Below are 21,880 nucleotides of genomic sequence, written 5' to 3'. Positions count from 1 at the left end.
AGATTTAGCTTTGTGTGCGTTTGTAGAAAAGAGAGCGGTCGGAACCACTGTAATATCAGGTTGTGAATTAATACAAGTGTAGAGCTCCTGCACACCAAGTGTTAAAATCTAAAAATTTGTTTACATGGAGTGTCACATGGGTTATGTGCTTTATTATTAATTTTCTCCAAGTGGATGTTTATTCTGTACAAAAATATTATTTTTCTCCTAAAAAGATTCGTGGGACGATTGTTGCTTCCTTTCCACTCCACTTCACAGCAAAGCAAAACACATCGATATACTGCTATCCAAATATACTGTAATACACAGTGCGTACTAGTGCATTAATGGAGCCCTAAACTCAGAGTGGCTTTAAAGATTTTGATGTGACTACTTATTCGGAAGAGGGAATTAAACGGAGCAGAACACTCTCATTGAATTTGTCGTAGGAGAAGAGACCACTCTCATTGAATTTGTCGTAGGAGAAGAGAGCTACCTTGTAGTAACAGGTAGGAGGTTAGACCTCTGTGCAGGCCTGGAATGAATCTCGGCGTAACAGAAGTGGTGTGGCAAGAATATCGACTGATGAACGTGAAAGGGCAAAGAGGGAGAAGTGTATGATGCTGAGCCTACCCATCTTCTTCATACTTACCATTAAAGCGCTAAAGCGCTAAAACAAAGTCAGATCTTCCAGGACTGTTCTGATCATGTTGACAGAGAGGATAAATAGTGAATGTGAGTGACATATTCTTCAGATAAATAGGGGTGTTTTTCTTTCAACTGGAAGTAGAAATCTCTGTTTTGTTTTTATATGTATAACAGAAAACTTCAACCGCAGTGGTATATTGTTGGCCCTGTTTTGTTTATATGTATACCAGAAAGGTAAGGTTGAGCTGAAGTAAGTTTAACCCAGATAGAATATTTGGCTTCCTATAAAAAACCGTATGACAGACGTATACATATGTTTGAAAATACATAATCCATTATTGTAGTAGCGGATTAACAGGGAGGTGCAAATCTCCATTTGCGATAATATATGTTTGTTAAGGTATATCATAGTGAATGTGCAGATTAGTAATTCTATTGAATGTGTAGATTATGAAGTACTTTTGGTGTTTTTTGATTTTATATATATATAATTATTTTATTGATTAAAAAAATGGACATTTTATTGTAAAATTAAATAAAAATATAATTATATTATATGTATTATTATTAATATAGTATATGATATAAATTTATTTTATTTTTTACAATATATATAATATTGATGATGATAATGATGATTAACATCTTCACCAAAATTGATATTTAGATTTTAAGAAGGTAAGAGAGTATTCAAAATTTTGTATCATTTTATTTCTATGTTAGAAAAGTATTAAGATAAGTTTTCCAAGATCACCGCAGTTTTGCTCACTTAAAAGGTTATGCTAATAATGTGGCAAATACTTTAAAAATCAGATAGAATGTGCGTATAAGTAGGACAATTTGACTTTGCATCTTCAACTCTCACATTGTACTAAAGGTGATAAAATCTTTCATTTCATGGCTTTTTGGAATTAACCAATGTTGAGTTTCAATATGAAGTTCAAGAAATTTGTTTTTATTTTAAGAGTGCTCATTTTCTTCTTAACATTAGTCCAGACAAAGAGGTATTTTGATTTTTGAGATTAGAATTCATCACTTCCTTGTAAAAATATCAATTTTATTCCTCCCTTTAATGCTTTATCACGCCATAATTTCTCCTTAAATTTTTAAGTAATAATATTTTTAATAGTATCCTTATTATGTCCTCAATTGGAGTGTGGAAAACACAACCAATGGACAAAGGAGCAGGAGCTCACCACTCCAATTTCTCTCCTTGCATTAAGGAGGTGAGGATGGCGTGGCTATTTGACCCATGCACTCACATATGCCAATTAACTTCACATTACCTCACATGAAGATGCTAGCATTCATTTCCACCAGGCAGTCTTGTATCTCTTGTCATTGCTTTTTGTTTTAATGTTGTTACACCAATGTTTCCCAATTGCACGTGCGATATTTTCACCACAACGTTGGATTTTTGGACATGTTGCTTTACAAAGGTCTTGGTCCTCTTGGCTTGGAGTCTCTCCAAGCACCTCCAATGATAGTGTTTCAAGCTTGGAACCGAGAAACAATCATAGTGATTGCTAACTTGGGAACTCATGGCAAACAGAGCATTGGAGTGTGTTGACTACAACATTTCATAGTGCAGTAGGCCACCAACATAGGGGTAATTCCTCCTATGTCCAATCTTAGCAAATTCTTCAACTTGATTTTATTTGCATAGTGAAATTCAGTGTATGGTTTGTAAGGTGTCTCTGTGATATTGAATTTCATTGGAGTATCTTGTGTTATTTCAATTGCTTCCTTTACTCGGAGCTGCCCTTTTCCAATGCCCTTTTCGTCATTGTTAATTCACCCTATCCTTGGCTAGTCTAGAATCAGAGAGTGAATAGCCTTGTAGGATTTTCATGGTTTTATTCAAATTTGATCATTGTAGTGCTTTGTCAACGATCTCAATGCATTCAAAGTGGAAAAAGTAGAGGAATCAACTCATAGTACCATTTTTACTAGTGGGACCTAGTTTGACAAATAAGGGTTTGAAATCTTTTAAGAGCATTTTGAGGCATCAAACAATGTTTTTTGAGGGTAAAAAATTGTTTGTTAAGTGCAACACCATTTTTTTTCCTATTTTAAACATAGATATCTTTCCAAGGATCCAAGAACCGCCTTAATCCGAGTCCATATGTAAAAGTTAAGCTACTCAAAAGTTGACCTTCATGTTTTAGCCATTGTAATTCGAGAGGATGCCATATAAACCCCCATTACTCAAAGAAAATGAGCTAGCTATGTGATTATGATAAAGAAGACTAGAGTCCATATTGTAACTCTAATTAAGCATTGAAGGATTCAAACCTAACCACTAGTAGGCTATCGAGCTATGTTATAACTGGGCTTTTGTGAGGGAAAGGAGCTCCATTCTTTTTGAGTGCAATTGTTCCAGACATGAGTAGAGTAGCTGAGAGAAATAGGGAAAGAGCACACAAAGAGGATTTGTGTGTTATAGTAGCCTATGTGCCATATGCCTTATTTCTTTGTACTCATAAGCATTTTGTATTTAGAGAAAAAGAACAAAGTGGCCTATGCTTTTATCCCAAAAGAGCTTCCCAAGATATATCTTGTGTTAATCATAGTTTCTGAGTTTTTATTTTGGTTGTTCTCAATTCTCTGCATAATTATAATTTGCATGCATGCACAATAAACAATAATTTACAAATCCAAAAATATAAAGAAAAATAAACCCCCATAGTGTAGTTTTTGGATTTTTAGGTCTATTTTTTCAAGTTTGCTGTGATGAAATGTTTACTAGAATATCCATAAAATTTTATGAATCATGGTTGAATTTAGTTTGTTGCATTAATATGCACCTCTTCTAGGGGTTTTGTATCCTAGTTACTTTCTCTCCTTTGAGCATTATGCCCTACCAGCGCAAGCATTGTTGCCAAGGGTCTATAAGTTACGACCTTTCTGGCAGACCTTAGGCTCAGACATAAGCTCACATGACTGCGACTATATTTCACTCCATGAGAAACTTAGGAGAAAATTTGATAGTTATAAGCCTTAAATATTAATGATCCTCAGACCTACTCTGATTTTGAGATTCAAATAGAAGTAGCCCACTGGGTTATGGACCCTAGCCATACTATGGGACGACACATCGAATATCTCAATTCTATCACCCTCCATTGGAAAATGATGATGCTCTTGGGCATGATGCTCAATGAAAAGTATGAAGATCACAATGAAATCATTGTGTGCCTTAATGAAATCCACAGTGTCCTATGCCACTAGTTCTACTGCTTGGTTAGCATCAACGCCCACTTGGACACGTTGAAAGTCACCTACAACGTAGTCTTAAACCTCCACTAGCAACAAGCACAAGTGTACAGGATTAGAACCTAGTAACATCCTCTGAAAATTGATGTTTTAGTAAAGCATTTTTTTCTAATACATTAATGGCTAGTGGCAATTGACAAATGATATATTGTAGTTATGTTATTGTCTCTATTAGTGATTTAGATGTAGACTTGTTAGAGAATTTTGATGATTTTGGGTGGGAGATAACAATGCTCATTGCCATCGGTCTATTTTTCCTTTTGGTAGATCACGATAGTGAATAGACCAAACAATGAACTTAAATTTTTGTATAACAATAATTTTGAGGCAATAGAAAATTTAACCAAAAACAAATATTATCCTTATGCTATGAAATACTATCCCCCTTTATGCCCAATGGTCAAGCAAAGATTGAGTATCCTTGTGTCATCCAGATATAACAAATATATGTGAGATGGTATGGTATATATATTTATTGTTACGATAGTATAAATATGTTTTTTAATTATAAATATTTATTTTTGTTAATGTAAAACATAAAGCAAATATTTATTTTTATTTTTGTGATATATTAAAAAATTATTTTTGTATCATTTTATTGGTAAAAAGAGTTAAAGCATTATTGCAAAAATAAATTGAAAATATGAAAAAAGATAAAAATTATAAAGAAATAAATTAAAATATAAAAAACAAAAAAATATCTATAACTAAAATAATGTTTCAATTATTTTTTTCTATTTAAAATTTAATATATATATATATATATATATCTATATATTATAAATTAGAAAATTTGTTAAACTTTTACTAAACTTTCCTTATTTTTTTCTACTAACTCTGGTTGAATCCATGCATTGAAACAACTATCAACACAAATTTCACATGTTATTGGTTGTGAATTAGATAAAAGAGAGACCACTTTACATCATAGAGGTTGAGACTAGATTTTTTCCATTCAAGATTAATTGGGCATGAATACCACAATTTCATTTCATTTACTTATACTCTTCAATTTTTTCTCTTTGCTTCTCTCCATTCCATTTTTTTCCCTTTGCTTCTCTCCATTCCAAACCAGAGATGGGTGAAAAATACACATTTTGTTAATAAAATTAATTGTTATGTATAGAATTTTGTATTTTATTTTAGAGTTTTTTGGAAAAAAAATTTCTTTTTTTTTTATTTAGGGGTATAAATTTTTTATGGTTAAAACATGTTATTACTATGTTGCTTAAAACAAGAGAGACCTTTAGTTTCTTACATTCTTAAAATGGAGTTGATAAATGACACATATAAGAAGAATTAGCATAGATGCCAAATTTATATGAATCCAAAACTTGTTGGTTATAAATGGGGTAGAATATGTACACCCCTATGAAATTTAACAATAAATTCTTGGGTGAAAACAAGTCTCTTCCCTCACAAACAAAGGGGTCTCATTCACCAATTTAATGTCTAGCTTAAGTGTGACCTTAAAAACAAATAAAAAAACGAAGTTGATATTAAAATATATTTGTTAACATAGAAATTCAAACATTTCACTAAGTTCCCATTAAAATATTTTTAAAAAGTGAAAGAATTACACATATTCATCTTCATCATTTAAAAAAATAAAAATATAAGATTTTGTGCTTCATATGGATATTGAAATATTTTATTTATAGATGAGAGTGAAATGATTTTATATATATATATATATATATATAATTGTCACACTCCTTTTGTGGGAATCAATTACGTGGACTAACGACTAATTTAAAAATATAGGACTACTTGCACACTCAAGCTAATTGTAAGAGTTTAAAGTTTACTAATGCCTATGGGTTTTGGTGTAATGGAAAACTTCAACATGACCAAAAATAAAAATATAAGATTTTGTGTTTCATATGGATATTGAAATATTTTATTTATAGTTGAGAGTGAAATGATATATATATATATATATATATATCACACTCACCTCTGTGAGAATCAATTATGTGGACTAACGACTAATTTCAAAATATGGGACTATGTTCCCACTCAAGGTAATTGCAAGGGTTTAAAGTTTACTAATGCCCATGGGTTTTGGTGTAATGGAAAACCCCAACATGGCATTAGAGCCTTGACCCACATTCGATTCCCAGAGATGTGTTTCATAAGGGGTGTTGGAGTACTTATCACACTCATCTCATTGAGAATCAATCTCATTTGGAATCAAATGGACTAACCTAACACCCTCGAACATGAGACTACCCACCCACTCAAGGTAGTTGTAAGGGTTTGAAGATTTACTAATACCTACCAATTTTGGTGTAATGAAAAACCTCAACAATATATATACAAACCAAATTCAACTTACACATCTCTTTTATATCAATTTTTAATATTAACCCTACTTTTAATCAAAATTCAAAAAATATATTCAATGAATATTTTATTTTTATTTAAAAAAAAATATGAAAGAAATAATTACACATTTTTTTATATTAAATTGTAATGAAATATCTCAACAATATATGTACCAACTAAATTCAATTTACACATCTCTTTTATATCAATCTATAATAACCATATTTTTAATTAAAATTCAAAAAATAATTTAAATGAATATTTTATTTTTATTTAAATAAAAAATATATTCAATAAATGTTTTATTTTTATTTAAATAAAAAAATGCTAAAAAAATATTACACATTTTTCTCATACTAAATTGCAAATATTAAGACGAGGAAAAAAAAATATCGATGTATTTTTGTCGATTTGTACCTTTTAAGGGAACACACACTTGAGACCTTCCAAATTATTGTTAAACAGAACCATGCCACACAGTTAGTACCACTGCTTCCATGATTATATTTCAAATTTATGTTATGGTGCGAGTATGATCCAAGCTTAGGAGACGATTAAAATCTTTCTTGTTTTGCATTAATTATGAAATTATTTTTATTTACATAAATATATTGACATTTTTATTTGGAATTACCCGTCAATTTTGTTGATTATTTTATGTATACCATATGGCATAATATATATATATATATATATAATATGTTTATTTCGAACTACTCGTCAATTTTGGTGATTATTTTATATATATCCATATCGGCATGCATGTTTAGACATTCAACTAGCGATGTCATGAACTAAATTATTTATATTAGGATGGGTTTGTTTTATTTATATTAGGATGGGTTTGTTTTAGTGGTATGGCTAGCACTATAGCAATTATTTGGTGTTGATCGCGAATTAATTTAAATTTCATATTTTAATTAATTTTTTTTCTTTCTTTTTTATTGCAGTTTAACCAATGTTTTATGTTGGAAATTTCATTCATCAAAATTTTTGAGTGTAGAAATATTTGATTTTTTATTGTAAATTTCGTGCGTTCTCATGGCCAAGGCAACATTATTTTATCCAAAGTTTAATTGGAACAAAGTTTTCATATATCCAAAGTTTTTTGGTGCAATGTTTTTTTGTGTTAAATGTTATTTTTAAATACTATTGCCCATTTCTTTATATCCAATGCTTTCTTGTGCATTACATCTAATGCCCTTTCCACATGGCTATCTGCTTGAAATGTAGGTATTGTAAAATAAGCCTTACTCTGTGCAGAAGGCTCAAGTATAAATCTCTAGACCATTTTTATATTGAGATTTTTGCTTAATATATGTAAATTTAGTCCCAAAGAGGAACATGGAGTCTGCAAGAATTGAATTCCTTCAATATGATAAAAGCAACAAGTTTTTTTTTGAGATCTTCCTGCAAGAACTGAATTCCTTCAATGTGATAAAAGCAACAAGGTTTTTTTTTAGATCTTCTTGCAATATGATTAGCATGTGTTTTTTTTACATGTTTGAGAAAGATGCATTGAAAAGTTTAACAACAGTGAGAGACCTAGAGCATCAACAACATACTCTGAAGGGAAGCATGCAAGATGTAATAGCAAGATACAATATTATGTGCCATTTTAGACAAAGTTGTCCGAAATTCCAAGTTTTAGAGACAAAGTTGTCCGCAATTCCAAATTTCAAAGTCCTTGTGGAACTTGTGCACAAAAAATCCTACAGCTACACCATGCATAGTAAATTAACTTCTACATTGTTTTTATCAAAACAATTGCAAATAATTCATCTCAATATTCTCTCAAGCAATTGTAAGTTAACTTCTACATTGTTTTTATCAAAACAATTGCAAATAACTCATCTCAATATTATCTCAAGCATTTTACAACAATTGCCTTTGCCTTTTAATTGTCTGTACATTGAGAAAACAAGGATTAAAAATAACTAGAGGTGCTAAGAAGCTCATTCCAGGTTAATATGAATTTATGCTCCACATAATATAAATATAGGGATTTTGTTAATATGGGGAGGGGTGTGACTGGAAGACATGGCAAACATAAAGCACATCTCAACTTACCTGTACTATAGAGTCCCCTCCCTTAGTTGTTCCTAGTTAATATATACGCATATTTTAAGAGCATAAGAGAGATGATAGATCAAATTTGAACTTACCTTCTTGGCCATGTCATTGCAGAAGCAAGTTGATGATTCTGGAACCAACCATTGCAGTGGCATTGTCTAATGTTGAATACCACAATTTTCAATTTCTAGATGTTACCGAAAGCTAATCATATGGGCTTGTCATTTTCTTAGTGATTCTATTCACTAAAAGGGAAAATCAATAGAAATCCAACGAATTTTTTTAGTATTTCACCAAATAATAAAAAAGGCGCTTGGTTATTTTTTTTTCCAAATGAAGGAATGTTAAATATCATACTTTCAATGTTGGAAAGTTTCATGTCGTTAGATTTTTTTGTTTGGACTCCTTGAATTAAGAGTGGCTGGAAGTAGTAAAGTTTAAATTCCTTTAAACTTTCCCTGAATTATAATGACTTTGAACTTTTAAATCACAATGGCTTCGAATTTCAACGAAATTCCCGAAACAAGAATAAAAAAAAAAAATGTGTACACTAATAGAATAATTAAAACAAAAGCCTAGCACAAATTAGCGTACACCAATTTATAGTGCTCTATCGACTGTGCAATACTCATAAAATCCAAGCAGGAAAAACATCGAAGCAAGTATCCTAGAGGTGCCAGAAACATAGGGACAAGCATCAAATACAAAGACGTTAACCGAGGCAAGGGCCAAGAAGAAAGCAAGGTTTCCAGGCATGGGGTAGAGGATTTATTAGACATGTTAGGGTTTTTAACAATGAAGCTTCACAAATTTATACTAAGTTAATTGGGAAAAACAACTATGAAACTCATGCAACAACAAATGATGCATCAACATTAGTTTACCTAATATTTAATCTGGAAAAACAACTATCAAACTCATGCTACAACAAATGATCCATCACCATTAGTTTGCCTAGAACTAGTGAATCATCTGACATATACATATATTGTTGATGTTATCTTCTCTCATTTCCCGTTGAAATAAAAAAATAAACCTTGTTAATAAGAAATGAGCTACTACTCGAGTTATTCCACAAATGATTAACCTGGTTATACAATTGAGTCCATGTTGCAATTGTCTCTACTTGCTTTGCTTTGTAATATGTTGGTACTTACCTGTTAATAGACTTAGATCAATTGTTGATTTGAACCAGTGTCTGCAGGGGAGATAGACCATCAGTGAAAATGAGTTGCATTGGAAAGGTTTAGGAGGCTAGGGCTGAGTCGACCAACATGTAAGGGAGGGCAAGTAGGGATATCCATGAGAATACCTGGCCATGCAGGTGAGAGGCGGTATGGGGGAGATTAGGTAGGTTACTTGTTATGAAACCAACTCACAAAAAGATAGAAAAGATAGATCAACGCCTTAGAATTTAGCCTCTTCGAGGGGGCAACCTCCTTTACATTACATAAATGAACAATTCTTAGATGATTCAAATGACAAAACTTCATTTCTATATATAGGAGTCTAAGGAATACAATATAACCCAGCGGACCTAACAATAATAATATAAAGCCACAAAAATAACAATAGAGGGATTCTATAGGGCACAATGATAACAATATGGGGACAATAGGGGCACAACAATATTAATAAGGGATACAACTACAATAGTAATGGGGTAATCACTAGTATTATAGGGACCCAACATGCCCCTCTCCTTCAAAAAAGTGTTGTCCTCAACGCTTGAGTAGTTCTAGATGCTTCTGTATAAAATTCTCATCCTCCCATGTGGAATTTTCAGCGAATAAGTTCTTCCACTTGATAAGATACTCCGAAATTGATCGATTTCGTAGTTTTCGAGTTCTTGTTTAAAACTAAGTGTAATCGAGAAGTTGCAGGAAGCTCCAATTTGTATGCCATAGTACCAATCTTTTGCAAAACCTTGTATGGACCATAATACTTTGGTGATAATTTATTATCCTTCTTAGCTTGCTTGAGGGACATTTGCTTATATGGTTGTAGCCGTAGGAATACCCAATCACCTACATCAAAACTTCTTTCGCTGCGATGTTGATCTGCCTGTTGTTTCATTCTATTTTGTGCCAACACGAAGTTATCCTTTAAGAGTTGGAGGACTTGTTGTTGATGTTCGATGTGATGTTCCACTGCTTGAACCTTAGAATTTTCTCTTAAATATGATGTGATGGATGGTGGCTGATATCCATAAAATGCCATAAATGGGGTCATTTTTGTCACTGTATGGAAGGAAGTGTTATACCACCATTCAGCCAAAGGCAACCATTTGACCCATTGTGTCTATTTATCAGATACAAAGAAACGAAGATATCATTCCAAACATTTGTTTATTGTCTCAGTTTGCCCATCAGATTGAGGATGATAAGATGAGCTATGAGCTAACTGAGTATCAAGGCAAGAAAATAATTCTGTCCAAAAATTTCCAGTGAAAATGGGATCTCTGTCACTTACAATGATCTTTGGGTTTCCATGTAGCTTTTGAATTGTTTTCATAAATGCAGTAGAAACTGTACTGGCTTTAAATGGATGTGATAATGCACAAAAGTGTTCATACTTGGTAAGTCTATCAACTACCACCATGATGACACTCTTTCCCTCAGACTTGGGTAAACCTGTGATAAAATCCATTGAAACCTCCTCCCAACGTTGGCTTGGAATGGATAAAGGTTGTAATAGACCCGGTGTCTTAATTGTTTCAACTTTATTTTGTTGGCAAACCAAACATTCCGCCACAAACTTTTGAATATCTGATTTAAGGCCATCCCAAAAAAATTCCTTCTTAACCATGTGGTATGTTTTTAAAAATCCTGAGTGCCCACCCAAGGGAGAAGTGTGCAATTCCATATGAATCTTTTGTTTTAGTTGGGAATTATTACAGAGATATAAGCGATCTTTGTACCATAACAAATCATTTTTCCAGCTAAATGTATCAGACGTACTGGAATCTTGTTGTAACTTTCGAATAAGTGCCCACACTTTTTCGTCATTCTTCCATTCCTCCCTTGATTCGTTTATCCAATCTGGTTGGATAATAGAAATGGTGCACAACAATGCTTCCACATCCTCATCCTTTCTTGAGAGTGCATCTACCACCACATTTTGCTTCCCTTTTTTGTAGATGATTTCAAAGTCATAACCCAACATTTTTGTGACCCACTTTTGTTGCTCTTCAGAGGATAATCTTTGTTCTAAAAAGTATTTAAGGCTATCATGATCCGTTTTTACCTTGAAATGTCTTCCCATTAGGTAGGGTCGCCATTTCTTAAGTGCATGGAGTATTGCCAACATTTCCTTCTCATAAATAGCTTTGTGTAAAAACTTTCCCTTGATTGGACGACTTTCAAAAGCAATGGGTCTTTCATCTTGCATTAAAACAGCGCCAATTCTATTTCCTGAAGCATCACATTCCACAATAAAGGTTTTTGTGAAGTCCGGTGTAGCTAAGACGGTGCTTGGCACGTTGCATCTTTAAGATGTTCGAAGGCCTTTGTTGCTTCTGAAGTCCATGAAAATGCATTTTTCTTCAATAATGTTGTTAGAGATGCTGCTATTCTCCCATAACTCTTAACAAGCTTGCGATAATACTCTGTCAACCCGAGAAATCATCGCAGATGCTTTATAGATATAGGGATTTTCCATTCCTTAATGGCTTTAATTTTTCTAAGGTCTACCTTAACTCCATGAGATACAATATGACTCAGATATTCCACCTCTTGTACTCCAAAGAAACATTTGGATTTTTTTGCATATAATTGTTTCTCCTCCAATAGTTGTAGCACCCTGTCAACATGTTCAACATGATCCTTCCAAGACATGCTGTAGATTAGTATATCATTAAAAAATACTAACACAAATTTTCTAAGGAATGGTTTAAAAATGGAATTCATCAAACCTTGAAATGTTGACGGTGCATTGGTAAGGGCAAAAGGCATTGCCAAAAATTCATAATGACCCTCATGAGTTCTAAATGCTATTTTCGTAATGTCTTCAGTCTTCATTCTTATTTGATGATATCCTGAACGAAGATCCAACTTGGTGAAGTAAATTGATCCATGCAATTCATCCAGTAATTCATCAATGACAGAAATGGGAAACTTATCTTTAATAGTGAGCTTGTTGAACTCCCTATAATCTAGACACATGCGCCATGATCCATCCTTCTTGTGCACCAATACTGCTGGAGCAGAGAAAGAACTTTGACTCGGTTGAATTATACCAGCCTCTAGCATTTCTGCAACCATACGTTCAATTTCACTCTTTTGGGCATAGGGATATCTGTATGGCCTGATGTTTGGAGGAACACTTCCTGGAATCGGATGAATAGCATGATCATGATCACGAATAGGTGGGAGACCTTTGGGAGTCTCAAATACCTTGGAGTGATTGTCCAAGACATTTTGGAGATCTGGAGAAGTAGATGGTTCCAATGTGGAAACATCTAGTGAACATAATTGTGCAATTACACCTCTTTGTTCCTTTTTTAGAAGCTTTGTCATACCGTTAGAGCTGATTATCTTTCCCGGTTTCCCTGCAATACCCCTTAATTCCACTTCCTTTCCTTCAACAAAAAATTTCATGAAAAGTTCTTGAAAATTAAAAGCTATTTTACCCAAGGATTGTAGCCATTGGACTCCTAGTACAACATCAACACCTCTCATTGGAATGGAAAGCATTGGGCTAGTCAATACATATTCTCCCATGGATAGCTTGATATTATGGCACTTTCCAGAGCAATTTATTGTTCCTCCATTTGCAACCATCACTTGACACTCTGATGCTGGATATAAGAAGCAATTCAATTCTTTTGCTACCTTACAATGAATAGAATTGTGGGTACTTCCTGAATCAATCAACACTATTACCTTTTTCTTCTTGATTTGTCCTTCTATCTTGATGGTTTGAGGAGTGGTAATTCCTGCGAATGCATTACAAGATATGGTCGGATTCATTTCTTCTTTATCTAGGCTTTGTTCCTGGAGTATATCCTCTTCTTTTGACCTTTCTTGCTCATTTTTTTCTTCCTCTTCACAATCTATGTAGAATAATTTCTTTTCAGCACACTTATGACCTTTAGCATATTTGCTATCACAACTGTAACAAAGCCCTTTTGATATTTTTTCTTCCAATTGTTGTGGTATCAACCTTATAGGTTGTGGAAGACTAGGGGCAACAACATTTCCATCTTTATAGTTGTGAGTGGTATGCTTTCTGGTTGCCATAATTTTGCTTTCCATTTTTCTTGCTAACCTGAATGCCTTTTCTAATGAATCAGGTTCCCAAAGGCGAACATCATGTTGGATATTATCCTTTAAAGTCCTTATGAACACATCAATCCTATGCTCCTCTGGAATATTTTTTACCCTTATGTTCAATTTTTGGAACTCCTCAATGTGCTCCATTATTGAACCCTTTTGTTTGAGACTTATCAATTGGCTAAAAAAAGTGTTGATTTTTGTATCCTCATAATGTGCTATCAATTCTTCCATAAAAATTGCCCAAGTGATAATTTTTTTACGAGAGCAAAGCCATTGATACCATACAAACTGATTTGGTTCCAAATATAAAGTTGCAATACATACCTTTTGTGTGTTTTTCACATTATTGAGATCGAAAAATTGCTCCATCTGTAATATCCATGTTGCGGGATCCTTGCCATCAAACTTCCTCATATCGATTTTTGGAATATGGTGGGTCTTCGATCCCACATTAGAGTCTATGAAATCATGATTAACATTTCTTTTGTTCGCTTCATGAGTTTCCTTTACTACCTTTTCACCATCAGTAAGTATTTCTTGTAGAAAATTTGTCAAATCTGTCTTCAAATCTGCCATGTCTGTCTTCAAATCTGCCATGTCTCTCTTCAAATCCGTCTTTAAATATATCTTCAAATCATCCATCTTAGCTTCCACACCCTTTATCTGAGATTCTACGCCATTTATCTTAGCTTCTGTTAGCTTTTGTGATAGTGATATTTGTTGCACTTGGTCTTGTAATTTTGATATATCATGTAGCATTTCTTCCTCTTCTTCATGAGTCATGCTAGAGCTTTCAGGTTTCTTACTAGGTGTTTGCATTTTCTTTCCTCGGGGCATTAGTTACCGATAATAATGCTCTACTATTCCCTTTGAATTCCTTCAAAATAAATTTTCAAACCAAACTTAAGCAAAAATTTAAAAAAATCTACACACATTGTTTCACTTTGTAGGAGCTCGATATTGCCTCTGATATATCTCTGTACTTTCCAATCATCCAGTTCTGAAATTGAGAGCTGCAGTAGCCCTCTGTGTCCTCTTTCCAATGCCACCAGTCTGATCCAAATTAGATTCTCCAATGAAAAGTTATGTGAAATCTACCACGGTGACTTGATTATAGACTAGTTTAGTAGAGCGAACTTGTATGATGTGCCACGAGTCACTGTTTCAACCTTTGGCATTGAAAAATATATACAAGAAACTAAAGTCCGTCCTCTTTCTATACCTTCTTACGAAATTTCAATCTGATGCTCAGAGAGAAAGTTATGACGATTTTCCCCAGGTCAACTGTTTGGAATGTAATTTAGGAATCTGCAAAAAGACCAACTTCCTCAGATCATATCTCCGCAAATATAGTGCGAAAAGCTCTGAAATTCGAAACTGAGGTTCAGCGCGATGTCTTCTCAAATAGTTTTTTTTTTTTTTTTAGCTTCTGAAACGTCACAGAAAAAAAGTTATAGCGAAAATGCCACGATGACCTATTTGGAGCAGCGAAACCCTAGAATCCAAAGCTCTGATACCAAATGTTATGAAACCAGCTCACAAAAAGATAGATCAACGCCTTAGAATTCAGCCTCTTCGAGGGGGCAACCTCTTTTACATTACATAAATGAACAATTCTTGGATGATTCAAATGACAAAACCTCCTTTCTATATATAGGAGTCTAAGGAGTACAATATAACCTAGCCGACCTAACAATAATAATATAAAGCCACAAAAATAACAATAGAGGGATTCTATGGGGCACAGTAATAACAATATGGGGACAATAGGGGCACAACAATATTAATAAGGGATACAACTACAATAGTAATGGGGTAATCACTAGTATTATAGGGACCCAACATTACTTGAGATGTTGTTTGCATGCCACTTTCTTGTTGTCGAAGTAGAAAGACACATGTCACGGCACAAAAAGATGTGAGCTTGGTAGTTTTCCCTTATGTTGCCATTCGACACTCAACATTCAATGCCAAGAATTAGGAGTTGTGTTCTAACATTTTTCTTATTACATAGGCTTTGTGCATCATTTAATGCAAGTGCTAAAATATAATTTTATAAGTTTGGGTTATTAGTTAGTTAATCTGGTAAAAAAAATTCACATACAATTTGTGCATATGCTAAAATATAATTTTATATAAGTTTTGTGAATCATTTAATGGAAATGACCTGAATCATATATTAAAATTTTCATTTATATATTTAGTCAAGTGGAAAAAATACTATTATACAATGTAAAGTGTTTACAAAGATCAAAGTCTACGCATCAAGCCAACAATTCTTTAAGATCGTACCTTAAGAAAACATTTTCGTGAAAATAATTGAAAAGAAGACATTCTTACCAAACACTTTTAAAATCTTTAAATAAATCTGAATCTGGAACATTAAAGTTCTTTTATAACCATTATTTCTGGCATATTTTCTAGTGTAGGGAAATTTTAATTCTAAGTGGAAAGCATTGGCAAAATTTGGTTTTTTTTTTTTTTTTTCAAGAATACTCATCCTCTGTCTACTTGCTCATTCTGAGATTATCATTGATAAACATGAAGTATTGCGAGCCTTGTAGTTGCACAAGGAGTTCATCACGGAAACATGGCCGCTCCTATCTCATTGACGATGAAATTACAATCTCTTTTGGGGACTTTAGTTCAAGAATTTTAACCAAAGGATAACACAGTTGGAAGGGGAAAGTGATTTTATAAGTAGCAAGTATTAGAGTCAAAATAATGTTTTACGAACTACCAATCACTAAAATTTGATTTTAGATAATACAAAGAGCAAAATCTATGTCAGTGTTCATGTATTCAACACATTGAGTATTTTAGATATATTCTATTCATAGACACATAATAATCTAAAAACAACTCTGTTGGTTGGCTCGACGACTTGACGACAGGGACTACCGCCTGCCTCCATCTCTTGTTTGTTCCAGAATATATTTGTTTGCTTTAAGTGAAAATAAAGACCATATTGTTAATGCATAATAATTCTATTGAATTGATGAGTGTAACTAATTTCATGCGGAGGGATCGCGCGCGCGCTCTGCTGTTCTGCGGAGTTGGGTTAGGTCTGCAGCCGCCATCGTTTGGACGCCGCCGCCATGAGCGGGCCTGGGGGTGGGGAGTCCGCTCCCACCCCACCTTCATCCTCTGAAGAAGCTTTCAAAAGACTGTTAACGCAGAAGGGGAAGAAACTTCGGACTGCTGATGTGCCGAAATTCATAAAAAAAATCGAAGAAATTCCTGAGATAGCACTCCCAGAAGAACAGCCTATTAAAATCGCTCTGGCTCTGTCTGAAAGAGGCCTGGTAGGGCAGTTTATGGGCCGCTGGCCTTCCACCAAAACTACGGACGACTGGATTCAGCGAAACTGGAGACCTCAGTTGAAAAACAACGTGATCTGTTATGCTGTGGGACGAGGCTACTTCATTTTTGAATTTACCACCAAAGAAGATCGTGACCTGGTGTTCAGAAACGGGCCGTATTTTATGGGAAACCAGGGTCTGTACCTTAACAAATGGAGCCCTGACTTCGATCCTTCTGTTGATGTCCCTAAGGAGGCGCCGGTCTGGGTTCGGCTTCCTAATCTCCCGATACACTGCTGGAGCTATCAATCTCTGCAGAAGATTGGTAATGGGCTGGGTCGTTTTATTGACAAAGCTGATCATAAGGGCCAATATACATGCGCTAGAATCTGCGTGGAAGTCGATCTGGAAGCTGGTCTGCCAGAAGCGGTCAAACTTTCAGTTGGAGAATGGCAGTATTACCAGAAGCTGGACTACGAGCAGTTGCCGTTCAAATGCCGAACATGTCATGAGCATGGACACTTCCAGCGAAACTGCCCAAAAGCTCCAACAGGGATCACGGTTGAAGAAGAAGGTTTGAAAGAAATAAAAAATGGAAAGGCTGTTCCAAAGCCTCCGGGGCAAAACATCTCCGCTCCAAAGGGGAAGTCTCAAACTAATTCAAAAGCCGCTGCTGCTCCTAAAAATGGCTCCTCCTCAGGAGAAAAGGCGGTTGCCATGGAGACCCAAGAGGAAACAGAAACAATGTTGAAGCAAGCGAAAGAAAATGAAGTCGAATCATCTATTCCACCAGTCCAGGATTGTCAGAGGGGAAATGAAGGCAATGAAGAGCACATCAGCCTAGCCTCAGACTCTGAGGGAGAATCAGAAGAGATAGATTCAGAAACTGATAACTCGCTACTCACTCCTATCAAGACGACAAGGGGACGGAAATCCAAGAAGAAACAGAGAGAGGAAAAAACCTATATAGATGTCCTCCAAGGATCCCAAAAAACCCTCAAAGGAATGATGAATACCAGATCAGGGCGCAAGAGTAACAGGGCTCCAATAGGAGCCTCAACCCCCCAATCCAGTAAATAATGAAATACGTCTCCTGGAACTGCAGAGGATTAGGTAGCAGGTTGAAAGAGGAAGCCTTGAAAGATATCGTGAGAATATACTCGCCTGACATCCTCCTCGTCCAGGAGACAAAGATGGAGGATCTCCTTCTCCTCCAATCTAGTAAAGCTTTTTGGAAAAAAGGTCAAGGAAGAGCGGTTAGCGCAAGAGGCGCTTCTGGCGGAATAGCCACCTTCTGGAACAGCGCCATATATGATTTTATTCAAGAAAAAAGTAGCCCCCACTGGCTTCTCACTCAGCTCCTCCACAAAGATTCTGGTCAACAAGTAAGTATGTTTAATGTTTATGCCCCTGTTTTGCCAGGCGAGAAACAAATTTGTTGGAACTCGCTTCATTCTTTCCTTTCAGAGCAAAATCCTGGAAATATCATTATTGCAGGTGACCTGAATGTCACCCTTGCTCTTGATGAGAAAAAGGGAGGCTCCATTGTCAGGGACCCTACCAGAGAATGGGTTGAAGATATAATGCTGGGCTGGGATCTGGAGGATATAAAACCATCTTCAGGTAAATTCACCTGGTCCAACAGAAGATTAGGCCCCAATCACATTGCTGCCCGTTTGGATAGATTCCTTGTCCATTCTTCTTTCCTGACATGCGATCTTATGGCCACTTCTAAAATTCTTCCAAATCTCACTTCAGATCATAAGCCCATCCTTCTCGAGCTTTCCCGGGATGGTAATCTAGGCCCCATCCCTTTTCGTTTCAGCCCTCTGTGGATTCAGCAAGATGGATTCCAAGAGGTGGTTTCGGAATCCTGGAATAGACCTGTCCAAGGCTCTCCATTTTTTGTATGGGAAGAGAAAATTAGAGGCCTAAAAAGAAACCTTAAAGAGTGGGCTAAAAGATTGAAAACCCCTACAGCCAAAAGAAAAGAAACTCTAAACAATCTTGCTGCTCACCAATTAAATATGGAGAATAGCCCTGTTTCTCAAAGTCTTCTCCAAAAAGAAGTCGAGCTCCAAAAAGAGGTTCACAGATCCAGCAGGGAGGAGGAAGAATTCTGGCGCCAGAAGTCTAGGAATCTTTGGCTGCAATCTGGAGATAAAAACACCAGCTTCTTTCATAAGCAAGCAGAAGCCCGTAAGAATTTCAAATCTGTCTCTGAGATCCAATTCCAAAATACTGTGGTTAAGGATTTTGATGGCATTAAGAGAGCTGCATACTCCTACTTCCAAAATCTTTATTCGGCTCCTGAAGAACCAGCCATTGATCCTCATGCCTATCCGATTGAATTAATCCCCAAGTGCGTTCACGATTCGGATAATGCCATGTTGACAGCTCCGATCAATATGGACGAGCTTAAGAAAGTTCTGGACAGCATGGAACCTGATAAAGCCCCAGGCCCAGATGGGTTCTCTGTCAGGTTTCTTTTGACTTGCTGGTCAACAATAAAAAAAGATTTATTGAGAATGGTCAGAAAGTCCCAGAACTGTGCTAAGCTGGGCGGTGGCATCAATTCGGCCTTTCTCGCCTTGATCCCAAAAGAGAAAGGCGCCTCAGACTTCAGCAGATTTAGGCCCATATCCCTGTGCAATTCCAGTTATAAGCTGGTCTCCAAAATTATTGCCAACAGGCTTAAAAACATATTGCCAGACATCATCCCTGAAAATCAAGGCGGATTCATAAAAGGAAGAAAGATATTGGACAACATTGTGCTGGTGCAAGAAGCAGTTCATTCTAGCTGCCAAAGAAAAGAGAAAGGTATGGTGATTAAGCTCGATCTAGCTAACGCATTCGATAGGGTGAGACATGATTTTTTGTTCATTGTGATGAAGAAGTTAGGCTTTTCAACAGACTTCATAAACTGGGTGAAAGCCTGTATTGCCTCTCCATGGATCGCTCCGCTGGTCAACGGTCGTTCTACTGACTTCTTCCAAGCCTCTAGGGGCCTTAGACAAGGTTGTCCTTTGTCTCCACTTCTCTATGCTGTTCAGGCCTCGGTTCTTAGCTTCCAACTCGAATACAATCAGCAGATTCAAATCCTGCCTGGCCTCAGAACTACTCACAAGGTGAAAGACATTAATCATGCCCAGTTCGCCGATGACACATTGTTGCTTGGAGGAGCCAGCATAATCTCAGCCAGATCTTTCAAGAAGGAGCTGGACACTTACAGGTTGATCTCAGGCAGCAAAATCAACTATCGAAAATGCTCTATCTATGGCTGGAATTGCTCGATCAAGGAGCTGTCAGACATTGCAAGGCTTTTAGAAATGGATGGAATTCGGAATTGGGAGTCTTTTAAATACCTGGGGATCCCAATCTTCAAATCTAAACCTAAAGTGGCTCATTGGCTGCCTCTTCTCGATAAGATAAAGAATAGAATCCAAGCTTGGGGTGCCTCTTGGCTGAATAATGCAGGGAAAGTCATCCTTATGAAATCGGTCCTTATAAGTATGCCCCTATATCAAAACTCTGTTCTCCTTGCCCCCAAAACCTTTCTCAGCAAAATGGACAGTCTGTTGAGAAGATTTCTGTGGGAAGGCGGGAATAACAATGATAGAAGGATTCATTTAGTGAACTGGGAAACTCTCAAGAGACCATATCTGGAAGGAGGCCTCCATCTGCGTAACTTGGTTGCTCAAAATCTAGCTTTGGGATCCAAGATCCTTTGGAATTTAGTCTCTGGAAACTCTAGCTGGAGTAAAAAAGTCCTTTGGAAGAAATACCTCCAAGGGCAACGCCTGAGATGTTTGGATAAGCCTCCAAGATCTTCAAAAGGCTCTCCGATCTTCAATCTCTGCAGTTCTGCTAGGGAGCAATTCATCCAATATCTTTATTGGATCCCTGGTAATGGGAGGAAAATCAAAATCTGGGAAGACTCGATTTTGGGCGATTAGCCATTGAACCAAGTGGATGGTCTGGCAAATATCAAAGGTTGGCTTCAGTCCTGCAATCTTCATACTCTGTGGGATATTTCGAGCTGGAAGGAAGCTCCTGATAGAACCTAGGATTGTTGGAATCTGGGGGAGGTTCCCCTTATGCTGCAGGGGGAAGCTTCTTTACTATTAGATCTGCTTCAAGGCAAATCTCCTTCAAAGGCCACATCTAAAGACAAAAGAGGCTGGGGCTCACTCTCCGGCTCTTACACTGCTTCCGAAGGTTATAAAAGAATTATGGTTGTTCCTTATGCTCCTCCTAATCCAGCTCAATGGAAATTTATATGGGATTTCCCCTCTCTCCCCAAAATTGATTTCTTCTGTTGGACTGTAGCTCATCAAAGCATTCTTACCAGAGATAACTTACGTAGACGAGGGATGGAAGGGCCTTCCAGATGCTCCCTTTGCTTGTCTGAAGAAGAAACTGCCAATCACCTGTTGCTGCTATGTCCCTTTGCCCAAGTAGTCTGGAGGGGAGTTCTGTCATTAGGTCCAGACCTTGACCTCCCTGATAGCATTCCCTCTCTGTATCGAAATTGGGCCAGTTTATCTCCTTTTTGCCTAACAAAAAAAAGCCTTCTTAAAACAAGTTGGATGTGGATCCCTAAATTCATCTGCTGGAAGCTGTGGTTGGAAAGAAATAATAGAATTTTCCGAGGAGAAAGCTGCACTTCTATAAGAGTTATTTCTAAAATCAAAGCTTTGCTGGGTGAGGCTTTGGAAGCCAATACTTCCCCAAGGAATGAAACGAATCTGGTCAAAGAGGAGGAGCAATGGCTAAAAGGTCTGGTCCCAAATCTGAAGGAAAGGTCCATCCCCACTGCACTTGCCCTTGCCAACTGGGAGATTAGGCTGGAGGAAATGGAATTTATCAAGTGGAGATCGGCTCTGGATGACCACTGTTTATTCTTCGACGGGGCCTCTAAAGGAAACCCTGGGATTGCTGGCAGTGGTGGAGTTCTTCTGAGTCCTGGAGGTTCTCTGGATTTGCGGTTTCATTGGG

The 21,880-nt window shown here is 36.1% G+C and overlaps 1 protein-coding gene across 1 annotated transcript in view; it reads left to right on the top strand.

Annotated features, from left to right (window-relative positions):
* Window positions 1–312: 312 nt before the first annotated feature.
* The window catches only part of LOC149179509 (uncharacterized), an 89,004-nt gene continuing 67,436 nt past the window's right edge, over window positions 313–21,880 (top strand). Inside the window, exon 1 of the mRNA XM_089415672.1 lies at window positions 313–488. The gene's annotated coding sequence lies outside the window, so the exon portion shown is untranslated. The remainder of the gene's footprint in view (window positions 489–21,880) is intronic.

This window comes from Pinus tabuliformis, chromosome 3_2 (genome assembly GCF_031772625.1).
Source record: "Pinus tabuliformis cultivar Carrire ecotype Pingquan chromosome 3_2, CPIR1, whole genome shotgun sequence".
In the NCBI taxonomy this organism is placed as follows: domain Eukaryota; kingdom Viridiplantae; phylum Streptophyta; class Pinopsida; order Pinales; family Pinaceae; genus Pinus; species Pinus tabuliformis.
The sequence above is the reverse complement of the archived record's forward strand: the minus strand, read 5'-3'. Positions and strand labels throughout refer to the sequence as shown.